The sequence below is a fragment of the Pinus tabuliformis genome, chromosome 6, assembly GCF_031772625.1.
Source record: "Pinus tabuliformis cultivar Carrire ecotype Pingquan chromosome 6, CPIR1, whole genome shotgun sequence".
In the NCBI taxonomy this organism is placed as follows: Eukaryota; Viridiplantae; Streptophyta; class Pinopsida; order Pinales; family Pinaceae; genus Pinus; species Pinus tabuliformis.
In genome coordinates, this window is record NC_142292.1 from 1,685,613,293 (window position 1) to 1,685,634,237 (window position 20,945).

Sequence of the window (20,945 nt, forward strand, 5' to 3'; positions counted from 1 at the left end):
TCTCTTGAACATATCGGCGACACTGAAATGGATTGGTAGCATTAACCCCAAAGATGGATGGTACGGTGGACCAATGGTAATATGATCGGTGAACGAAATAACCCAACCCAACTCAATCATGGTGATGGAGCGAAAGTGTCATGTTCAAGAGTGACTCGCTACCAATAAAGTTTCTTCAAGTTTTCTTCCCAATTTTTCCCCAGTCATTATTGACCAGTACCTCTTTATTTTTATCAAACTTGAGGAGGATAACATATGCTTTTTCTATAATTTTCCCTTCGGGCAAACCCGTCGCTATGTTTTAACGAGCCTAGCGACAGTGAAACTCGTTCTTGTTTGCATGGACAAGTTTGTCGCTATTGGTTTTAACGAGTTTAACGACAAAGACAACTCGGTCCTTTTTCAATTTTAGAGAGACTGAAAAGGGATAGAAAGGAAACTCCAGTGATCCTTTTTCTTCATGTAATCCCTTAAGTCTGAAAAAGTATAAAATAATACGAAAGGGATGAATTTTCAATAGTTTTAACGAGCCGAACAAGACAAGTGCTCGATCTTTTTTTGTAATAATCCCTCAGGTCCAAAAAGATTAAAATCTAGAGGAGGGATAGCACTCCTAGTAGCTTTAACGAGCTGGAGAGGCCAACTGCTCGGCAATCTTTTCATATTTTACGAGTCAGACAAAAAGAGCTTAAAGGAGACTCGCCTCTTGAGGAACGAGTGATATTTCCAGGTAGCAGCTGATTCCAGGTAAGGTTTGGAATTTTTCAATCACAACAATGTCACAAGGATGGCTAACAGAATCACTTTTCGTAGTTGTTCCTCAAAAGGGGTAAACAATCAAATGGAGGCGAATGATCAGCTGAAACAGAGTGGAGGTGACGATGAGAACATGACCATGGCTCAAGAGCTGATGATAATGCATTCACAATGGTTATTTACTGGAAATTGGTTATTTTTTAATGAGCTTAAACTCTAGGGGGGGAACATTTGCTCATTTCTTAGGTTTAATTTTTAACAAGCTTGAATTTCGCATAAAAACTGCTCGTGCCAGTCGTATAATAAGGATGTCTCATCGATAGGTTCAATTATTAGGGAGCTTGCACCATTCGAAACTTTGCTCTGCTGCCTCTTGCATGCAAGCTAGGAACGACAAACTACTGTCCTAGGGGTTAGTTAACTACTAAGGTCGGGTAGGAAAAATTTTCCTTTATTTCGTCGGTGCCATTTGGCCCCTGCGAAGGCGAACGGTCGATTCGACCACTCACCCAACTTAAGCAATTGAAGTTAGCGAAACTATGGAGTTAGCGTTACGCTGGTCACTTTTCACTTGCGCACAAAAGGTTTGCATGCCCCCAGGTATAGCGAAGTAGAGATTCCCAGGTTACCCCTCAATTTGTAGACAAAACAATTGTTCTATTGGGAAAGGCCTACCTTTTCTAGGTTACCCTTCAATTTGCAGACAAAACATTCGTTCTATCGGGAAAGGCCTACCTTCTAATAGAGGTACCTTATTCCGGTCTAATCCCATTTTCCTATATGGACGGGTTGTTAAAACTAGAAACCAGGGAAAAACTTCATGTGGGTCATCTTATTCATGGCTAATAATATTTTTATTAGATTCCTCTCGTCGAGAGGTGTAGGATTGACATAAAGATCATCCAATTCCGATAAGTATTCATGGAGATATGAATTTATTTTGATTATGGAATTATTATCAAGCCGACCTACAACTCATGTAGGCTCAGAAGCCCAACAGTCACATCTATTCACCCACCAACGTTGTGCATAAATATAAGAGGACTTTTCCTCATTTGGACTCACTCATCTGATCACATCTCTCTCTCTCTACTGCGCAGATATGAGTCTCTTCTCTACTGTGTTGAATTGGGTCTCTCTCTCTCACACATGTGAAGCCGGAAGCTATTGAATTTGAAGCTGCAACTGCAGAAGTAAAGATTGACTTGTGTGGCCTAGAAGATATCCTCTTTGGAACTGTGCTGTAGGTTCATCTGAACCTCCTTTGAAAGCCGCAACTTTTGGTGGTGGAATGAAGTCAATCCGACGAACGGTTTGCAAGATATCGACTGCCCTAGTTTGAAGCCGGAAACTGCTGAAACTGAAGCTGCAACTGCAGAAGTAAAGATTGACTTGCGTGGCCTAGAAGATCTCCTCATCTGAACTGTGTTGTAGGTTCATCTGAACCTCCTCTGGAAGCTGAAACTTTTGGTGGTGGAATGAAGTCAATTCGACTGTCGGTTTGTGAGATATGGTCTGCCCTAGTTTGATAATGAAGTCGCTAATGCTGATGCTACTGATCTAGGGTTTGCTACTGCTGATATGAATCAGATTTATTGTACTATTTCTCTCTGCTGAATTATTGAAGATAAAAGAAGATTTTATCAAAGGGTTTCCCCACACATTGTGGGGTTTGTCCCTGGCTAGCCGCCACATCTTGTGTCTCTTGTCTTGGATTGTTTTCTGTCGATCGTTTAATGTTCTATCTGCACTTTACTTTATGTACATGTGATTGCTAATCGGTGGAATATAATAAGAAAAAGAAGTAAATTGTTATAAGCATAAAACATACCATAACTTAACATGGTATCAGAGCTGAGGTGAAGACAAAGCCCGAGCAAGAGCAAGAGCAATCATTGAAGAGAAGATTGGCAAGGCTATCCAAAATAACTATGGGGTCCTCAACACTCTTTCATGCCGAAGACAAGCTCCGTGAGAAAGCTGACTATCACGGATGGAAGATGTCTATCTATCTAACCCTTGAAGATCAAGGAGTGCTGGACCATGTAAGAGGCAATATTGTTGAGCCTTCATCAAATGCATCTACTGCTGCCTGGAACAAATGGAAAAATGGAGAAGTCAAAACAAAGAAGATCATCTGGGACTCTATCGACAAGCGCTTGGTGGCCTACATCTCTGATCTAGACACCTCCAAAGAAATCTATGACAGACTGGTGAGTTTATTTAAAGTTAATGATGCAAATCAAGTTTTGTTTCTTAGAAATAAGTTGAGGGAAATGAAGAAGGGTAAAGATGAAAGTATGCAAGCATACTTCTTAAGAATCACCGAGATCAAGAACGATCTCCTCTCTATTGGGGAAACCATTACTGACAGAGAAATGGCACTCACAACTCTCGGAGGATTACCATCTGAATGGTATGTGTTCAGGACTACTCTTCTGAACAATAATGTAATTCCTAGTTTCGAGGAATTAATGGCTAGATGCATTCAAGAACAAACAAGGGTAGAAGAGCAGGAAATGCCCTTGCCTAAAGGTCCTCCTGCTACTTTTTCTTCTCATGCTAAGAAAAGAAATAATTTTGGGTCTAAATCGAAAAGAAAGGCTGGATTTAAGGGTGGAAGAAAAGGACGATGTTTCATTTGCAATAAAGCAGGTCACTATGCAAGGGAATGCCCTGATAGAAAGGACTCTCACCGTGACGATGATCAAAATCCCTCTCATGGTAATCGAAGGAATGGAAAATTCAACATCAAAGGAAAAAGGAATGCGGGAAATCAAGGAAGAGGGCAACCATTCAAGAAGGCTAGAAATTCCAGGTATGAATCTAACACTGTTGACGATAAGCAGGCTGAATATTATCTACCAGCTGCTCTATCGACCTCCGCTCCTTCGGACTCAATGGGAATTTGGCTCATTGATAGTGGTGCCTCAAGACACTTCACTGGTTACAAAGAAGTACTCTATAATCTGGTAGAGAAAGAAACTAACCTTGAAATTGTCCTTGGAGATGACATGAAATACCCAGTGAAAGGTGTAGTTAATGTTTCTCTTAAACTGAATCAAGGTAATACGATTCACTTACAAGGTGTATTATATGTACCTGATCTCAAAGAGAACCTGGTATCCATCTCGGCAATGGAAGACAAAGGCTATAAGGTAACCTTCAGCGATGGTAAGGTACGCATATGGAAAAATGATGTTAAAGATGCTTTCACTCTTGGGTTTCGAGCTGATTCTTTATATCAAGACTGTGGAAGTCCGCTAGGTGTCATGTCTTGTGACATAACGCTTCAGTCCGAACTTTGGCATTGGAGGTTTGCCCACCTTCATTACAAAGCTCTACCCGATGTAAGACAGATGGTAACAGGGATGCCTGAATTCCAAGTAGAGAAAGGAGGTGTATGTCCGGGATGTGCCGAAGGAAAGCTCAAAAGGGGACCATTCCCTTCAAGTCAAAGCAAGACCTTCGATATATTACAACTAGTTTACAAAAGATTTTTCGTCGAAAATCACATGAAATATCATTTGTCGACGTGTTTCGAACCAACCAATGTGGTTCATCGTCAGGACAAGTTGAAGAAACAGATCCAGCTTAGCATGTTAAATAGACCGAGCAGAGCCTCCAACGGCTAGTTTGACCAACCGCTAATATTGACTAATGGACCGGGATCAAAACATTTTTAATAATAAAAAGGAGATAAAAATAATTTAAATTAGTGATAATAGTTTATTAATAAATAGTTAAAAATTATAGGTTAATTATTCTTTAAAAGGAAATTAGTTGCAAAGGACCAGTTCTATGAATAAATTAAATGTGAATACGAGTTAAATAAAAATAACTAAATAATAAAAATAATAAAAATAATAAAATAATAATAATAATAAAAATAACAATAATATATCTATATATATATATATATAATTAAAAATTAAAAATAAATAAAAATAAAAATAATAATAAATAAAAATAAAAATAAAATAAATAAAATAAAATAAAAAATAATAATAATAATAATAATAATTAATAATAATAAAAATAAATAAATAAATAAAAATAACTAAAAATAAAAATAATAAAAATAAAAATAAAATAGATAAATAAATAAATAAATAAAATAACAAATAAATAATAATAATAATAATAAAATAAATAAATAAAATACAAATACAAATAAATAAATAAAATGAAGGAGGCAGAAAAAAGACTAAGAAAGGAGTGTCGGGACCCAACACCTACTGATCTTCCAACCATCTTCTCTGTTGAGATTGTTAGGCCTCCTTTCAATCTCAAGCGCTTCCCTAAATTTCCGATGATGGAAGTGCGCAACCTTAGCAATAACACTAGCCTCCTCAATACAGACATGATGATTGGTTTTCTCAGCATGCTCAGCTAAAGCGGAAGACTTTGTTCGCCTATGTCTAAGGTCCGCTGAATGCTCACTAATCCTTTGATTAATGGAGCGACCAGTCTCCCCAATATAGGGGGTCCCACAGGAACAAGGGATCAAATACACACCTTTCATATCTTTAGGGATCAAATACACACCTCTATAATATTACAACTAGTTCACTCAGACATATCAGGTATGATGCCTGTGAACTCCTTGGGAGGATACTCATATTATCTCACTTTTACAGATGACCATTCTCGAAAGACCTGGATATACTTCTTGAAAAAGAAGGATGAAGTGTTCGCTTGGTTCCGACACTTCAAAGCCCTAATCCAGAATCAAACCGAAAAGAAGATCAAGATCTTAAGAACTGACAATAGGACTGAATATGAATCTAATGAGTTCCATGATTTTTGTAAAGAGGCTGGCATCAAGAGGGAGACTACTACACCATATACTCCTGAACAAAATGGTGTGGTAGAAAGGAAGAACCGCACAATTATGGAAGCTGTCCGGGCCATGCTACATGATCAAAGTCTTCCTAAGTTTCTATGGGCTGAAGCTGCAAACACTGCCGTATATGTACAAAATCGATGCCCTCATCAAGCATTGGGTTCCAAGACTCCTGAAGAAAAATTCACCGGTAAGAAACCTGATGTTTCTCATTTTAAAAATTTTCGAAGCCCTGTATACTTTCATGTGCCGAAAGAGAAAAGAAATAAATTGGGAGCATCTGGAAAGAAGGGAATTTTCGTGGGCTATGGTGAAAATACTAAAGGATATAGAATCTATGTAGCCGGTCAAAGGGAAGTCATAATTAGTCATGATGTCACCTTTGACGAAGATATGGCTCTCAGCAAGGTGATCAATCTTCCGACTTTGAGGAGCTCTCAAGAAGTCGACACCAGGGAACCGAAAGAAAAGGATGATGAATCAATGCCTGATGTAGAAAAACCCATGGATCCGATTGATCCTCCTCCATATGAACCTTCCTCTTCTAGGAAGGGGCCTTCATGGCTTAAGGGGTTACTTGATGATGTTGAAGGACATGCTGCACCCCGAGGAACCTTTCATGAAAGTAAGAAACCTAATAGGTATCAAGGATACCTGACCATCATGAGCACGATCATACAAAATGAGCCTTCGTCATTCTCAGATGCCATCAAGCATCAAGTATGGAAGGATGTTATGACCGAAGAATATGAGTCTATCATAAAGAATGATGTTTGGGAAGTAGTTCCCAGACCCCAGGACAAGACTGTTGTTACTTCCAAATGGATTTACAAGATAAAGCATGCAGCAGATGGAAGCACGGAAAAGTATAAGGCTCGTTTTGTTGCTCGAGGTTTCTCCCAAAAGGAAGGTATAGACTATGATGAGATATTTTCACCTGTTGCCATATATACGACCATCCGCTCGATCATAGCCCTTGCCGCTTCACAAGGATGGAACCTACATCAGATGGATGTCAAGACAACGTTCTTGCATGGCTCGATCAAAGAAGAGGTCTACGTGGAGCAACCCGAAGGATTTGAGATTTATGATCGAAAATCTCATGTATGCAGGTTGAAGAAAGCTCTTTATGGACTGAAACAAGCACCCCGAGCATGGTATGAGAGGATCGATAGCTACTTGATGAAGCTGGGATTCACTAGGAGTGAAGCCAATCCTAACCTTTACTTTAAGGTTGAAGATGACAAGCCTCTCATACTGGTGTTGTATGTGGATGACCTCTTTCTAACAGGTGCAGACCCTCTCATTCACAAATGTAAGAGGGAGCTGGCCTCTGAATTTAAAATGAAAGACCTAGGACTGATGCACTACTTCCTAGGACTTGAAGTGTGGCAAAAGCCAGGAGAAATTTTCCTATCTCAAGGAAAATATGTGGTGAAGATATTGGAAAGATTCGGAATGGTGGACTGCAAGCCTGTAACTACTCCGATGGAGCTTGACTTCAAGAAGTTAAGCGGTAGTGTTGTTGGACCTGTTTTACGAAACGCTACCAAGTATCGGCAACTTGTCGGAGCATTAATGTTCTTAGTGAACTCCCGTCCAGATATATGCTTTGTAGTCAACACGTTGAGCCAGCATATGGTTGAACCCCACCACATACACTGGATTGGTGCCAAGAATCTGCTGAGATATCTTCGTGGCACTATCACTTATGGGTTAAGATACATTGCCAGAGATGTGAGACTATTTGGATACACAGATGCTGACTGGGCAGGCAATGTGGAGGACCGTAAGAGCACTTCCGGGTGTTGTTTCTCCTTGGGATCTGCTTCGATATCCTGGATGAGCAGGAAACAAAAGTCGGTGGCTTTGAGCACCGCCGAAGCAGAGTTTATTGCTGCTAGCATGGCTTCTTGTGAGGCAATTTGGTTGCGAAAGCTCTTCAGTGAGTTGTTTGGATTCACATTGGATACCACTGTGATCCTTTGTGACAACCAAAGTGGGATTCGTTTGTTAGAGAATCCCGTATTCCATGATCGCTCCAAGCATATTGATATCAGATACCATTATATTCGAGATATGGTGCAACGGGGAGCTATAAGGCTCCATCATATCGGTATAGATGAACAGGTCGCCAACATTCTGACAAAACCCCTTGGGAAAGTAAAATTTCTGACTTTCCGTGAACAACTTGGAGTTGTTCAAAGACCCTCCAATGAGGGTCATGTATGATGCATTGAGCTCTGAGAGCTCCAGGAGGGTGCAGGGTGCTTCTTGGAGCAGCATATGACCACAGGATTATTCACTATCCCCTGGTGGTATACATGTACACCCCGTGGCGACATTGTAGCAGGATTGATTTGTTCTCCTGTGAGGCCTGGATTGATGTGTTCTCCATGGCAGCCTGGATTGATGTGTTCTCCATGGCAATTGTAGCAGGATTGATGTGTTCTCCTATGAGGCCTGGATTGATGTGTTCTCCATGGCAATTGTAGTAGGATTGATGTGTTCTCCTGTGAGGACAGGATTGATTAGTTCTCCTGTCGAGGCATCCTACCCATGTAGTCTGGGACTCATGGGAAGTACCTCTCATCTGATCAATGAGCAGGGAAATGAAGTTAGGGACCATAGTAGTACCGATGGACGCATCGTTGTAACTACCGTACTCCCTATGCTAGGATGACCTCCATTGATCTGGGATCAATGACACTGGTCTGGGATCAGTGGTACATACTCTGAGACTGACTTTGAGTCAGTGGAGGATGATATTGGTCTGGGACCATTGGAGTTGTACTCACTATGACGCTAACTTTGGGTTGGTTGAGACTGGTTTGGGACCAGTGGTACATACTCTGAGACTGACTTTGAGTCAGTATGATACATCCTCGATCATTTCTTCTTCTTCATAATTCGAACAAAAGCAGAGTAGAACAGAACAATGCAAGAGCAGAGCAGAACAGAACAAAACAGTACAGATCAATGCAGGGAAAAACAAGACCAAGCAAAACAGGAAAAATAGAGCAGAGCAGGGCAAGGGTCAGGCTGTACAAGGCAGTGCATTTGATGGATGAATAGTAACGACCGATAGACCGATTGCAGATGAAGTTCTCAATGGTTGAGAGGGAGTGTTAAAATTGGCAACCAGGGAAAAACTTCATGTGGGTCATCTTATTCATGGCTAATAATATTTTTATTAGATTCCTCTCATCGAGAGGTGTAGGATTGATATAAAGATCATCCAATTCTGATAAGTATTCATGGAGATATGAATTTATTTTGATTATGGAATTTTATCAAGCCGACCTACAACTCATGTAGGCTCAGAAGCCCAACAGTCGCATCTATTCACCCACCAACGTTGTGTATAAATATAAGAGGAATTTTCCTCATTTGGACTCACTCATCTCATCACATCTCTCTCTCTCTACTGCGCATATATGAGTCTCTTCTCTACTGTGCTGAAATGGGTCTCTCTCTCTCACACATGTGAAGCCGAAAGCTGTTGAATTTGAAGCTGCAACTGCAGAAGTAAAGATTGACTTGCATGGCCTAGAAGATCTCCTCTTTGGAATTGCGTTGTAGGTTCATCTGAACCTCCTTTGAAAGCCGCAACTTTTGGTGGTGGAATGAAGTCAATCCGACGAACGGTTTGCAAGATATCGACTGCCCTAGTTTGAAGCCGGAAACTGCTGAAACTGAAGCTGCAACTGCAGAAATAAAGATTGACTTGCGTGGCCTAGAAGGTATCCTCATCTGAAATGTGATGTAGGTTCATCTGAACCTCCTCTGGAAGCCGAAACTTTTGGTGGTGGAATGAAGTCAATCCGACTGTCGGTTTGTGAGATATGGTCTGCCCTAGTTTGATAATGAAGCCGCTAGTGTTGATGCTACTGATCTAGGGTTTGCTACTGCTGATATGAATCAGATTTATTGTACTATTTCTCTCTGCTGAATTATTGAAGATAAAAGAAGATTTGATCAAAGGGTTTCCCCACACATTGTGGGGTTTGTCCCTGGCTAGCCGCCACATCTTGTGTCTCTTGTCTTGGCTTGTTTTCTGTCGATCGTTTAATGTTCTATCTGCACTTTACTTTATGTACATGTGATTGCTAATCGGTGGAATATAATAAGAAAAAGAAGTAAACTGTTATAAGCATAGAACTACCATAACTTAACACGGGTGTGTCAGACTAGTCATGTATCCTCCGCGGAAACCTACCCTATACTTGAAGTTTTTCTGCCGAAGCAGACCAGGGTGCATGCCCCCTGGGTTTCAGTCATGGCCACCGAATTACTCGCGTTCTTCAGGTGGATGGACTGGAGATTGATGAGACATTCCTTGCATGAAAAGACCATTTAGGGATGGTATTTGACTATTAGCTATGTGTGAGCCGGGGAACGAAAGCTGGTCTACGAGCTGGACCACTCGGCCTTCATGCGGAAAACACATTACTCGAAAGAGTGAGGAGACAATGGCTCCCATGCTATAAATATAGTCACGCCCAAGGAGCAGATTATAATCTAAAGGTCCTTGGACTACCATTACGTTCATATACATGGTTTTCCCTCTCAAGGTTATAGGCAAACTTGGAAGGATCCCTAATAGTCGACTGGTTCCTTTATCATAGCCTGTTAGATTCCGCATCTCAGGCACAAGCGATGGCGAACCAAGCACTTTCCAAGAAGTTGAGGAAAGGATACTCACAGAAGCCCCCTCATCTATGATGGTACCGACCATGACCATTCTGTAGGTTTGAACAATGATTCAGAATGGTACACTAGTCGGTAAACGGGGTCTGCCTAGTAGATTCCAATCGAAGGAAACGACTAGGTTGCTCGGAGGTGGGACTGAATAAACGGCCGGGTATGACTCTGACGAACTTCCTTCTTGCGGTAAAGGAACGGGTAGATTGCCCCATGTTCATCGGAGTCTGTGTTTACGAAAAGAATTTGAACGGTGTCGTTCTCATTCTCTTCGGTGATTGTATCATCTGAAGATGGACCTTCCGAAGACAAGACCAGGTCAACTGTCGCCTCAACCTTTTGACTTTCGTCTGGTATGGATTCAGCGGGTTTATCTTCAATGATAGATGCTTCAATCGACCAAAAAGTTGTGTCGGTCAGATTTTCAACTAGCGATGGACTTGGCAAGAGTTTCTTGTATCCAGGAGGAAGCCGCAGCGGTGAAGCAGGACGGTTATCCAAGACTCTTTTAGCTTCGTCCAGGAAGGGACAATGGTGGACAGCATGATTTCCTTCGCACAGTTTGCAAGGAAATTTACATCTTCCTTTCTGTCCAGAGACTTCGTTTTCACTAGTTGATGGTGTGCTTTCAACATGATCGTCAGAGGTTGATGACACTGGATTGTGCAAATGAGGAGACTAGTCCCTTAAGATCCGGGGGATACAAGGACAATCTCGATGATAGTGGTCCCCTTTGCAAATGACACATGGAGATTTAGGTCTAGACGGTGTTGTGTGTGGATTTTCGCTAGATGATGCATGGTTACCCCTTTTTTCCTTTGGCTCCTTCTTCTTTTCCTTCTTCTCCTTCTTATTTACTTGATTTTTTTCTTTACCAGCTTCATCAAGTGAAGAGGAAGGAGGAGAGGGAGAAACGGATCAAGTAGAAGGTTGGGGGGTAACTCTAGTATCATCTAGTTGTTGACTTGATTGTTCAAGAACCACGGTATTCTGAATGACGGAGGTCGAGAAGAGCCATATTGGCAAGCCAATCGTCAATCCTAGAAGTGACAATGTGGCCATATGAGGTGCACCAACATCTCCCTAAGAGGAGAAAGGACCAGGATTTCCTCCAAGGGGAAATCCTTGGTTGGTGGACTCCATTTTCTCAACCTAAGACCAACGAGGGAACAGTGACGTTATTCCGATTAAAATAAATTTTAGACGCTTTGACACAACCTGCTTTTTCAATTTTTAAGAGTCAAGAAAAAACAAAAGATGGCTCTAGTCACCTTCGATTTTTAATGAGCCTGAAGTGACAAGTGCTCAAATGGACCTTTTCCTTTAAGGAGTCTGAAAAGGAATGAAAGAGACTACTCTGGAAATCTAGACAGAGGGATTACCAAACCAATCGCAAAACTGCAGAATAATTTTTACGGTACGATAGTCAATCTTCCTGAATGTTGTGTTCAGTGCATTGCGATCGATAGGGCGGCAGACACAGCTTCCTATGGATAAAGGATATATCCTATTGTGGTCTCCCAATATATACTCGACGGTACATGGGAGCACAAGTCTGTACTAGCACTTGTCGTCTCAAAGAGGAGGAATCACCCAACCAACAATGAAAGCGATAGTTACCAGGCTTTACGACGCCGGAATACATCTCTAGCCTAGAATTCTAAATGTTGTGCGTTAGGTTCCAAAGCATTTTTATGTTCATTGAATTTATTTTACAGTTGATCTTTCTTAAGAAATTTGCCTTTCAGGTTCACCGCGTGATGTAGATATATAATTCCTAAAATGCAATCTAATATGATAAACAATCGTTTAATCTTCTTTTGAAATGAAAATCCTAGCTACTGAAGAAAGAGAGACGATATTCTTTCAACATAGAGCAGAGAGCACACACTAGATGCACTATCCTAAATCAAACCAACAAGCAGTTTGAATGCAAATGCACATGCAAGTATTTGCTTTCCACTTTCTTAATGTGTGAATGACATAAAGAATGTTGAGTACAAATCTGAATTATCTTTTCAAAGCGACAATACTAACAAATTTCTCTTCAAAAATGAAAGGAATATAATGATGACACTTTGCGACTTTGAATTGAAAACTGCTTTCGACACTTGAAAAACTAATAATTCAAATCAAATACAAGAGTAATTGTATAATCGACAATCAAGAATGATAGGATTCTTTTCTTTGACTGAAAACGACACTTGTGATACTTCTAAATCAAAAGATGACAGTTTGATTACGCTACTTTTTGTAAAAGAGAACTATAAATGGCACACAATACATAAAAACATTCACAATTCTTTGTACTATGGAGGCGGAATCATGCAAAGGAATGGATTTTCCACAGTGGTATACTGATCACAGACAGCAAAACTCTTGAATAAAGCTGAAGAGAGTGAACAAAGAAACCAAAATCTGGAAGCAAAAGAGGTCTTATCTGATTAGCGCACCTACAACACTGGTAAAGTGCGATGCAGCGCACCTACTACACACGGGAGGTGCGATGCATCCAGATTCCCGAGAGGAGAAAGTGCGATGGTCCAGGGACGAGACTTCAACTTGGTTCTTGGTCACAGTTTGCAACTTAGTTCAGGGATTTAGGCCGAGCTAATGATAGTCAATAAATAGAAATGACAGGGGTTGATCTAAGGAGGTTACTAGAGCCACCACTAGGGCAATTAGGATGTTTGCAAATCAATTGTTCAGTTTATAAACAAAACCCGAAGATAGACTGAAGCAGCATTGATCTACTTTGCACTTGCATAGCAAATGCAGTTCGAAGGCTAGCTGGCTTAACTTTAGGATCCGTCTGTAAGTTTATAAAGCAAACAAATATAGACAAGCAAACAATCTATTCATCCCAATGGAGTCACCATTTTGTTATCGGGAAATCTAGTGTCTATGTAGAGCTGCTAGTCCCACTAAGACGGGTAGCTATCTTAGAAACAAACAGATTAAAGTTACTTTCATTTTCCTTTATGAGAAGTAGATAGGAGAGAATCAAAGAATACCAACCTCGATCTTTCACTCAGTTCTTTGCTTGTTCCTTCTCCTCACCGACAGGTCTTTGCCGCTTCTCCCTTGACCACTCTGCTTCAAAGAGTACCTGTAAAGTCAAAGCAGCATAATACCTTCAAAGTGCAAAGATCTACAATCATAAGCAATATAGGACCAGATATATATTGACCACACAAATGCATATACTATCAAACATACAAGAATGTGGAGGAAAACTTGAATGGATTTATTGATGTAAAGATTAGAAGAGAGGATTACAACCCATTGATCTGACCCAGCGTCATCCTTCCAGCATGAAAGCCCTTCTTCACCTCATGAAAAACTTAGATCACCCAACGCTATGATATTCCACCAGGAAACCAACAGCACTTCCTTACAAGATACAAAATTCCAACCTTCGGATCTCTGGGATGAGGGATCCATATATAGATGATTGCAGGGAGGTGAGTTAGCTTCTGGGATTTTGATTAGTGTCTTCTCTCTGATAGTTCTTGATTCCACTTGGATATTGATGATCTCTTACTCATCCCTGGGCGAATTCAGAGAGGCAAGTGTCACAGGAGAAGTTTCTAGAAGATTCCATGATCATCCACCTCGCAAATTGTCTCTTCCATTTGTCCATTCTCGCCCATATCACCCTACAGAAGGGATTTCTAGTATGCATCGCACCTTTTACACTAGGCAGGTGAGATGCATCGCACCCTTAGCACTGAGCAAACTATATGGTCCAGTTTTGACTAGTTCTGAGCAGTTTTCTGTGGAGAACTTCTGGGAGATGATGTAATCAGCTGACCTTGTTCCTTTAGGGCATGAAACAACAATTTTAGGGACTCAGAAGCCCTTGGTTTATGGACATATATGATTTGGGTTGCAGTGCCCAAAAATGTCTATAACACCTAGACATATAAATAGACCTACTCAATCATATCACTTGTGTTTTTAGACAAAATGAAAGATAATGTTGTGTTGTACATTTGAATATCTCCTTCTCATTATGTCTTTTCTCTTTTCTCCTAATGCTTCAATTTTAGGTAGGTCAAGAAAGGACCAAGGTCTAGGGGAAAATATTAAATAATAGAGAACCACATTGGAATATCCAATGAACACCAATTCAACATGTACTCTATTTTCCCATGACCCGAAATGATACAAACAAACACAAAAACAAAGAACCTTAATCTTACATTATTATAAAGGAAACACATAATATAGTTTAAATTGTCTAAATAAATGGCCAAGATAAAGCCCTTAATTAACTACAACTTTATTCTAGACAATGTTAATATCAAATGAGGAAGAATGTTATCACACTAATTCATGAACTTGTTCTATAAATTAATTTTCAAAGAGGTTTTTTTTCAACCAAATTGAGCCTAAGGACGAGGCCAACCCTAATGTTGGATGGAAGAACATTTTGACCACCATTCAAATGTTTTCACAAGGATTGTGCAAGGCTTGGTCGAGCCTAGAACACCCTATGGAACAATTTATTTATTTATTTATTTGTATTTGTATTATTATTTTTATTTTTATTTTTAATAAATTAAGAACACATAATGTCCACTCAATTGATATTATAATAGTAGTACACATGCATTGTAACAACACCAAGAATTTCCATTTTTCTAATTAGGCTAAAACTGGATCTTAGATTCCATAATGTTTTCCACTACCTCATTGAGTATAGTTGTTTAGGTAACCCTACAACCCATTCGGTATCAGTGCTAGACCTACCTTGTTGATTATATTTGTTAAGGTAACCCCTACAACCCATTTGGTGCCAGTCCTAAACATAGAAATGGACATACTCACTTTTGTATCCCTTGTGTTTTTAGACAAAAGTAAAGACAATGATTTGTTGTACATTTGAATATCTCCTCATAATACCTTTTCTTTATTCTCCTAACGCTTGAATTTTATGTAGGTCTACAAAATACCAATGTCTGGAAGAAAAGATTGAATAATAGAGACCTCACATTGTAATATTTAATAAACACTAATGCAACATGCACTCACTTCTCCCATCATCCAAAATATACAGAGAAACACAAAAAATAAAGAACCTTAATCTTGCATGATTAAGAAGGAAACACACAATATATTTTTCAATTTTCTAAACAAATGACCAAGATATAGCCCTTAATTTATTACGACTTTATATTAGACAATGTCAATATCAAAATGAGGGAGAACACTATCACACTAATTCATGAACTTGTTCTCTAAATTATTTTTCAAAGGTGTTTTTTTCAACTAGATTGAGCTTAGGTCTAGGTTAGTGCTAATGTTGGATGGAAGAATGTTTTGACCGCTTGTCGAATGTTGTCACAAGGATTGTGCGAGGCTCGGTTGAGCCTGAACCCCTCATGGGACAATTTGTTATCACCTACAGATGGTTCGCATCCTCAACCCCACCCCAAGATATTTGAACCAATTACATGATGGAGACTAAGTCCCACACACACCAACTTATCTACACCTCTCGTATTTCAAAAAAGAAAAAATGTTAAATAAGTCATCTCTGTCACATAGTTTTATTTAGTTTTATTTATCATTTAATTATTTAAAAAAAACCAATGAAACATTGAAAAATAACAACAAATTTAAAAAACTAAAATTCCTCGAATACTATATTAATTTTATTGTTAAAAATAACAACACTCAATGTAATATTACTAGTTGCATTAATGTTTACTAGCCATTATGGTTGCATTATATCTTTTGGTGTATGACTACTACTTAGAAAAATCTAGAATATTTCACAAAGATAAAATATAGTTGTGTGTGTGTGCCTATTCAATTTTAAGGTCAGGGGCTAATCTCTCTCTCTCTCTCTACATGCACATGTGTGCATACACACACACACACATATATATCAATTTAAATGTCACGACTTAGCCAAATACCATATTAGTGTATGAGACCCCTTTGTTTGTGGGACACGAGACCCATCTATATTCAATTTTATGGTCATAGCCTAGACAAACACAAAATCAGTGTATGATACCCCCTTGTTTATGAAACAAGGGACCTATCTCCATGTAGCGACGTAGCTACTAAAATCGACAAAGGCATACATACTCTATCCCCTCTAGACTCAAACATGTGGCCTCTTAAGAGGAAGTAAATACTCTTAACCATTAGACCTACTCAAATTGTTTTTTTAAACAAAAGTGAGAGGGATTTATATAAAATATGTGCTCGAAAGTAGTAGTTACTCAAGAAATGAGTTATGTAATATGTTCTTCATTTTGTGATCCCCTTTCAAACTACCTTCTTCTAATGACACTTCAAAGAAAACAACCTCCTCACAAGAGCAAGTGGGGGAAGTTCCAAAACTAAGCCTTTTGATTTTTATTTCTACTGTTGCATGAGAGTATGAGTATATTTCAACACATTTCTTGCACAAGAAAATGTAGAAGCAAAGGATTTCTATAATTTGCTAGAAGATGGTCCACCGCTTGGCCCACAGGAGTTGGGACTAGAGTTCTTTCTACTATGATTTTTCTTGCTTCTTATTATCGGAGTAGGAATGTTTATTTTAAAGCACATCTAAATAGGAAGGGAAAGAAGGCGAGGGATTCTTCTCGACCACCTTACCATATTATTCAACTTTTAATGCATGAGATGCCTTTGGGGGGGAACTTTCCCACTGCAAGAGTTTCCTTTGGAAGGTCCTTATTTTCTTCTTCTACATCATTCAAATTAGGAGGGACCTTTGGAAGAAGATCGTTTTGTTGGTTCACATTGGCCTTGAGATTTTCACCTTCTTCCTCTGAAGCATTGAAGACTTCAAAGCTATTTTTGGAAATAGGTCGATGCTTACATTCAATTTTACATTTTTGTTGTTTTTTTTCTTCCATGCTTCTTATGTTTTCCTTTTCATTGGGATGAATCCCTGTGAATTTTCTCCTTGGTTTTCTTTAAGAGGGAGCAATGGATTTGGAGAGCTTCGAGAAGCTAAATCTTTGGGAATTTCTTTTGCAAAGTGTCCATACTCATGGAACATACTACTTTTAAAAGGAATATGCTCATAATCCAATGAATGGAGATGAGACCAACCATATTCTAGATTTAGCTTAATTGCCTCAGGGAGACCTTTGGAGAAATCCATTTCAACACAAATTTGGGGACATGAAAAAAAAAATTCCCTGTATTGATAGGCTGGAATGTTTTTCCAATAGCAAGGGATCTCCCTGGTGTAGAATCCCAATTAGACTCTACACCTTAGGAGTACTATCGAGTATGTTGACCATACTGCCATTTCGTTGTTTGAGATTAGCTTTGGACGAAAGATATACTAATCCTTCGAGAACAAACAAATCTTCAACAAATGAAAGTAAGAAATCTATGGAAAATCAACACATAAGATATTGTGAATAACGACAACATAATATTAAGACATGAATCTCAAAAGAAGCATTTTTAGCAAAGCTTCAAATCAAACCCATGTGTGTTACAAAGATAATTTATCAACCACGAATAAGTTTGTGATCAATAATGGCATGAAAGCATAAGTGCACAATTCTACAATGATATAATCCTCAAATCAATAAAACAGTTTGTTGACGTAAACACAAAGTAAACACATCATATACCATCCATTCACCACAAGATAAATCCCACAATGCTTGATGACACATGAAAGAACTACACACCAAGGCTCATAGAGCTCGAAACATTAATCTGAAATATCCATAGCACCATCACATGATAATTCCATCAAATCCATGTGTGGAAACATGAAATCACTTCTTGAATTTATCAAGATACCTATTAGTTCTCAAATAATATGCACAAATAAGTCCAAAATTAAAAGTCCCTTACATTGTGTCATGAGGTGATATTTATAGAAATTGGGTGACATTTTGTCTACCCCTGTCACTTTTGAGTTACCCTGTGACCTCTTACATTCCCATGAGACTCTCTACTTTATCCTAGTCTATATTCTACCATTATCATATTACATGGAAGAAATAAATGCTCCTAATCTATCAATCTAGTTATAGAGAGATATGGTACATCTAGATGCAATTCTTGTTTATCATATTCTAAAGTTATCCAATCCTTTCTCGGGAGTGCTTATGGCGCATCTGTATATTGGGTGGTCCACTCGTGTATATTATCAATAACTATCATGGCTTGTTTGAGCAGTTTTGTCCTTTCTTTCAATTCTACATGTATCGTTGAAAATGTTATTTTACCTTGATGTAGCTTCAACATTTCTTGGTAGATCGTGGCCATAACACCCTCTAGTCTTGTCATTTCCTCTTGAATAGATGCTTGCAATTATTTGTTGCTTGAATGATTCACATATAAGGATTGGTTCTCACTTTGTACTTGTGTGGCTTTTTGTTCAGAAGTAGCAAGCTTGGATTATAATTCAACCACATGTTTGTTCAATCTATTCATATTCAAATTTGTTGCACAAAGGAAGTTCCAACTAAAGCAATCATCTCGGGGTTCATGGTGGTATTTATGACAATTTCCTTCTCCAAGACCACCGATATGGGCTTAGATAGGTTCTTTTCATAACAATTTATCCTTTCTTACATTATCTTGCATTGTATCTGATTGAAAGTGAGCCTTGAAATATCCAACAATTCCTCTTCTTATTCCTATGGGATGCCTAGTTCTTGAAGTGGAAAATGTCCACCAGTAATTGGAGTGGAAGGAGGAATGTCCAACAAAGGAAAATCAAATTGCATCTCAGACCCTTGTAACAACTGATCATTTACGGTTTTTCTTTGTTTCTCTCTGAGTAGATCTTATTCAATTTGTTTAGCAAGGGCATCCTATTGTCTTTTGGCCTCCTCATCTTATTGTTTCTTGTCTTCTTTGACTTTCCTTCTTTGTTATTCTTCAACTTTTCTTCTTAGCTCCTCTTCTTCTTGCCTCTTTTTGATTTCTTCCTCTTCTTATTTCTTCGTTTGTTCTACTTCATGTGCTCTTCACTCTTCCTCTTGTTTCCTAAGTTGCTCTTCTTTATTATAGATTTCTTTTATTTTTTTCATCCTACTTTTTCTTCAAAAGTTCTTCCTCTCGTCTCCTTCTATCTTCATCCATTTGTTTGTGCTACTCTTCCTCCCTTTTCCTCCTCATTTCTTATTCTCTTCGAGTTATTATTGAATTCCTTTCTTCTAGATTTTCCCCTTCTTCACCTTCTTCTTTTTTATCCTTTGGGTTTCCTTGTTTGTATGGTCCTCGGTTGGTTTCCTTTTGTTGGTTTCCCTTCTGATTCTTTTGTTTTCAATTATTATTTTGTTGTTATTTCTTCCTTTTAATAAAAGTTCTTCGGTCCTCAAGACCCGTGCCTTCTCCATCCGTATCATTTGATTCTCTTCTTCTTGTTGTTTCTCATTCATACCTTATGCCCTAGAAGAATGATCTTATAGACATTATAAAGGAGATGAAGAAGATAAGGTCTAGAACTTCCTACAAGAGGACTTTATCTGTCACTATTGTCAGGAGAGAGTGAGGGGGATTGTATGCACCAAAAACCCTGGTATATGTTTCTTCCCTTATAGGGAAACAATATACCACCTCTATGAGGGTATTATGAGCTTGCTCTTACATACAAAGTGGGTCATGACCAAAGAGTGCCTGATATAGAGGAGCAATAAAAGATTATACAGTAGTTTCAAATGAAATCTTACAACTTGGGTTCCAAAAGAACTTATAGTAAATATGTATTGGCTCTGGTACCTCTGGGGTCCATTTCAAACTCCTTCCTTTCTGTTGGTACCTTGTGAAAACTACATCAAGAAGATAAGATTCCATGTCAAATTATGGTGGTTTACTCTTTTTTGGACCCTTGGTCGTTTATATATTTTTCTTGAGTGCAGATGCCAGGATACTTTCCCAATTTAATATGGCCTCTTTAGTAGCAATTGTGTGCATCAGAGGTGCCCATGATCCAAGGAAAGTATCTATATCTTCTCACTCATACAATTTGTTCATCATAACAGCAATCAACTGATACACTTTTCTAAGGCCTTCTGTCAAATAGATTTGGTCTACCTTAACCATGAACTTGGTGGGTTCCTGCCACCATGATTTCAATATGTCCTTAGTGTCTTTGACAGTTTCATTAAAATATGTTAGCCATCTAATGTTGAAAGACTCTTCTCGTTCAGATAGCTTGTAGTAGCTAGCAATATAGGCAGTAGCAAAAGAGGCCAAAATCTCTCCATCATGCCTCTTGATTTCCCAATGACTCTCATCTGCACATTGCAATATCCAGTCAATGGTTTCAACACATAGGTATAATGGTGGGTGTGCAAGTACCTTATGCAACCAAGATCTTTTAACATTGATATATGCTCTGAAATATTCTATGTCTTTAGGGATGTCTTGGTTAGCAAACTTTGAGTAGATTTCCCACCAAGTTAGCTTAGTCTTCTTATTGCTATTACAATTTGTGTCTCCATAAATTGACAAAGTAGGTGGGTTGTCTACCACTTCTTCTATGTTTCTCCCTACGTTAGCTGAACTCCTGCTCGATCCCCTGCAAGAACTCTGGACCACCAGAAGTTCCATCTCTTCGAAGAAGGATGAAATACTAATGCAATCCATATCAACTTCACTTGGAATTTACAAAATGTGATCCCAAGACAAA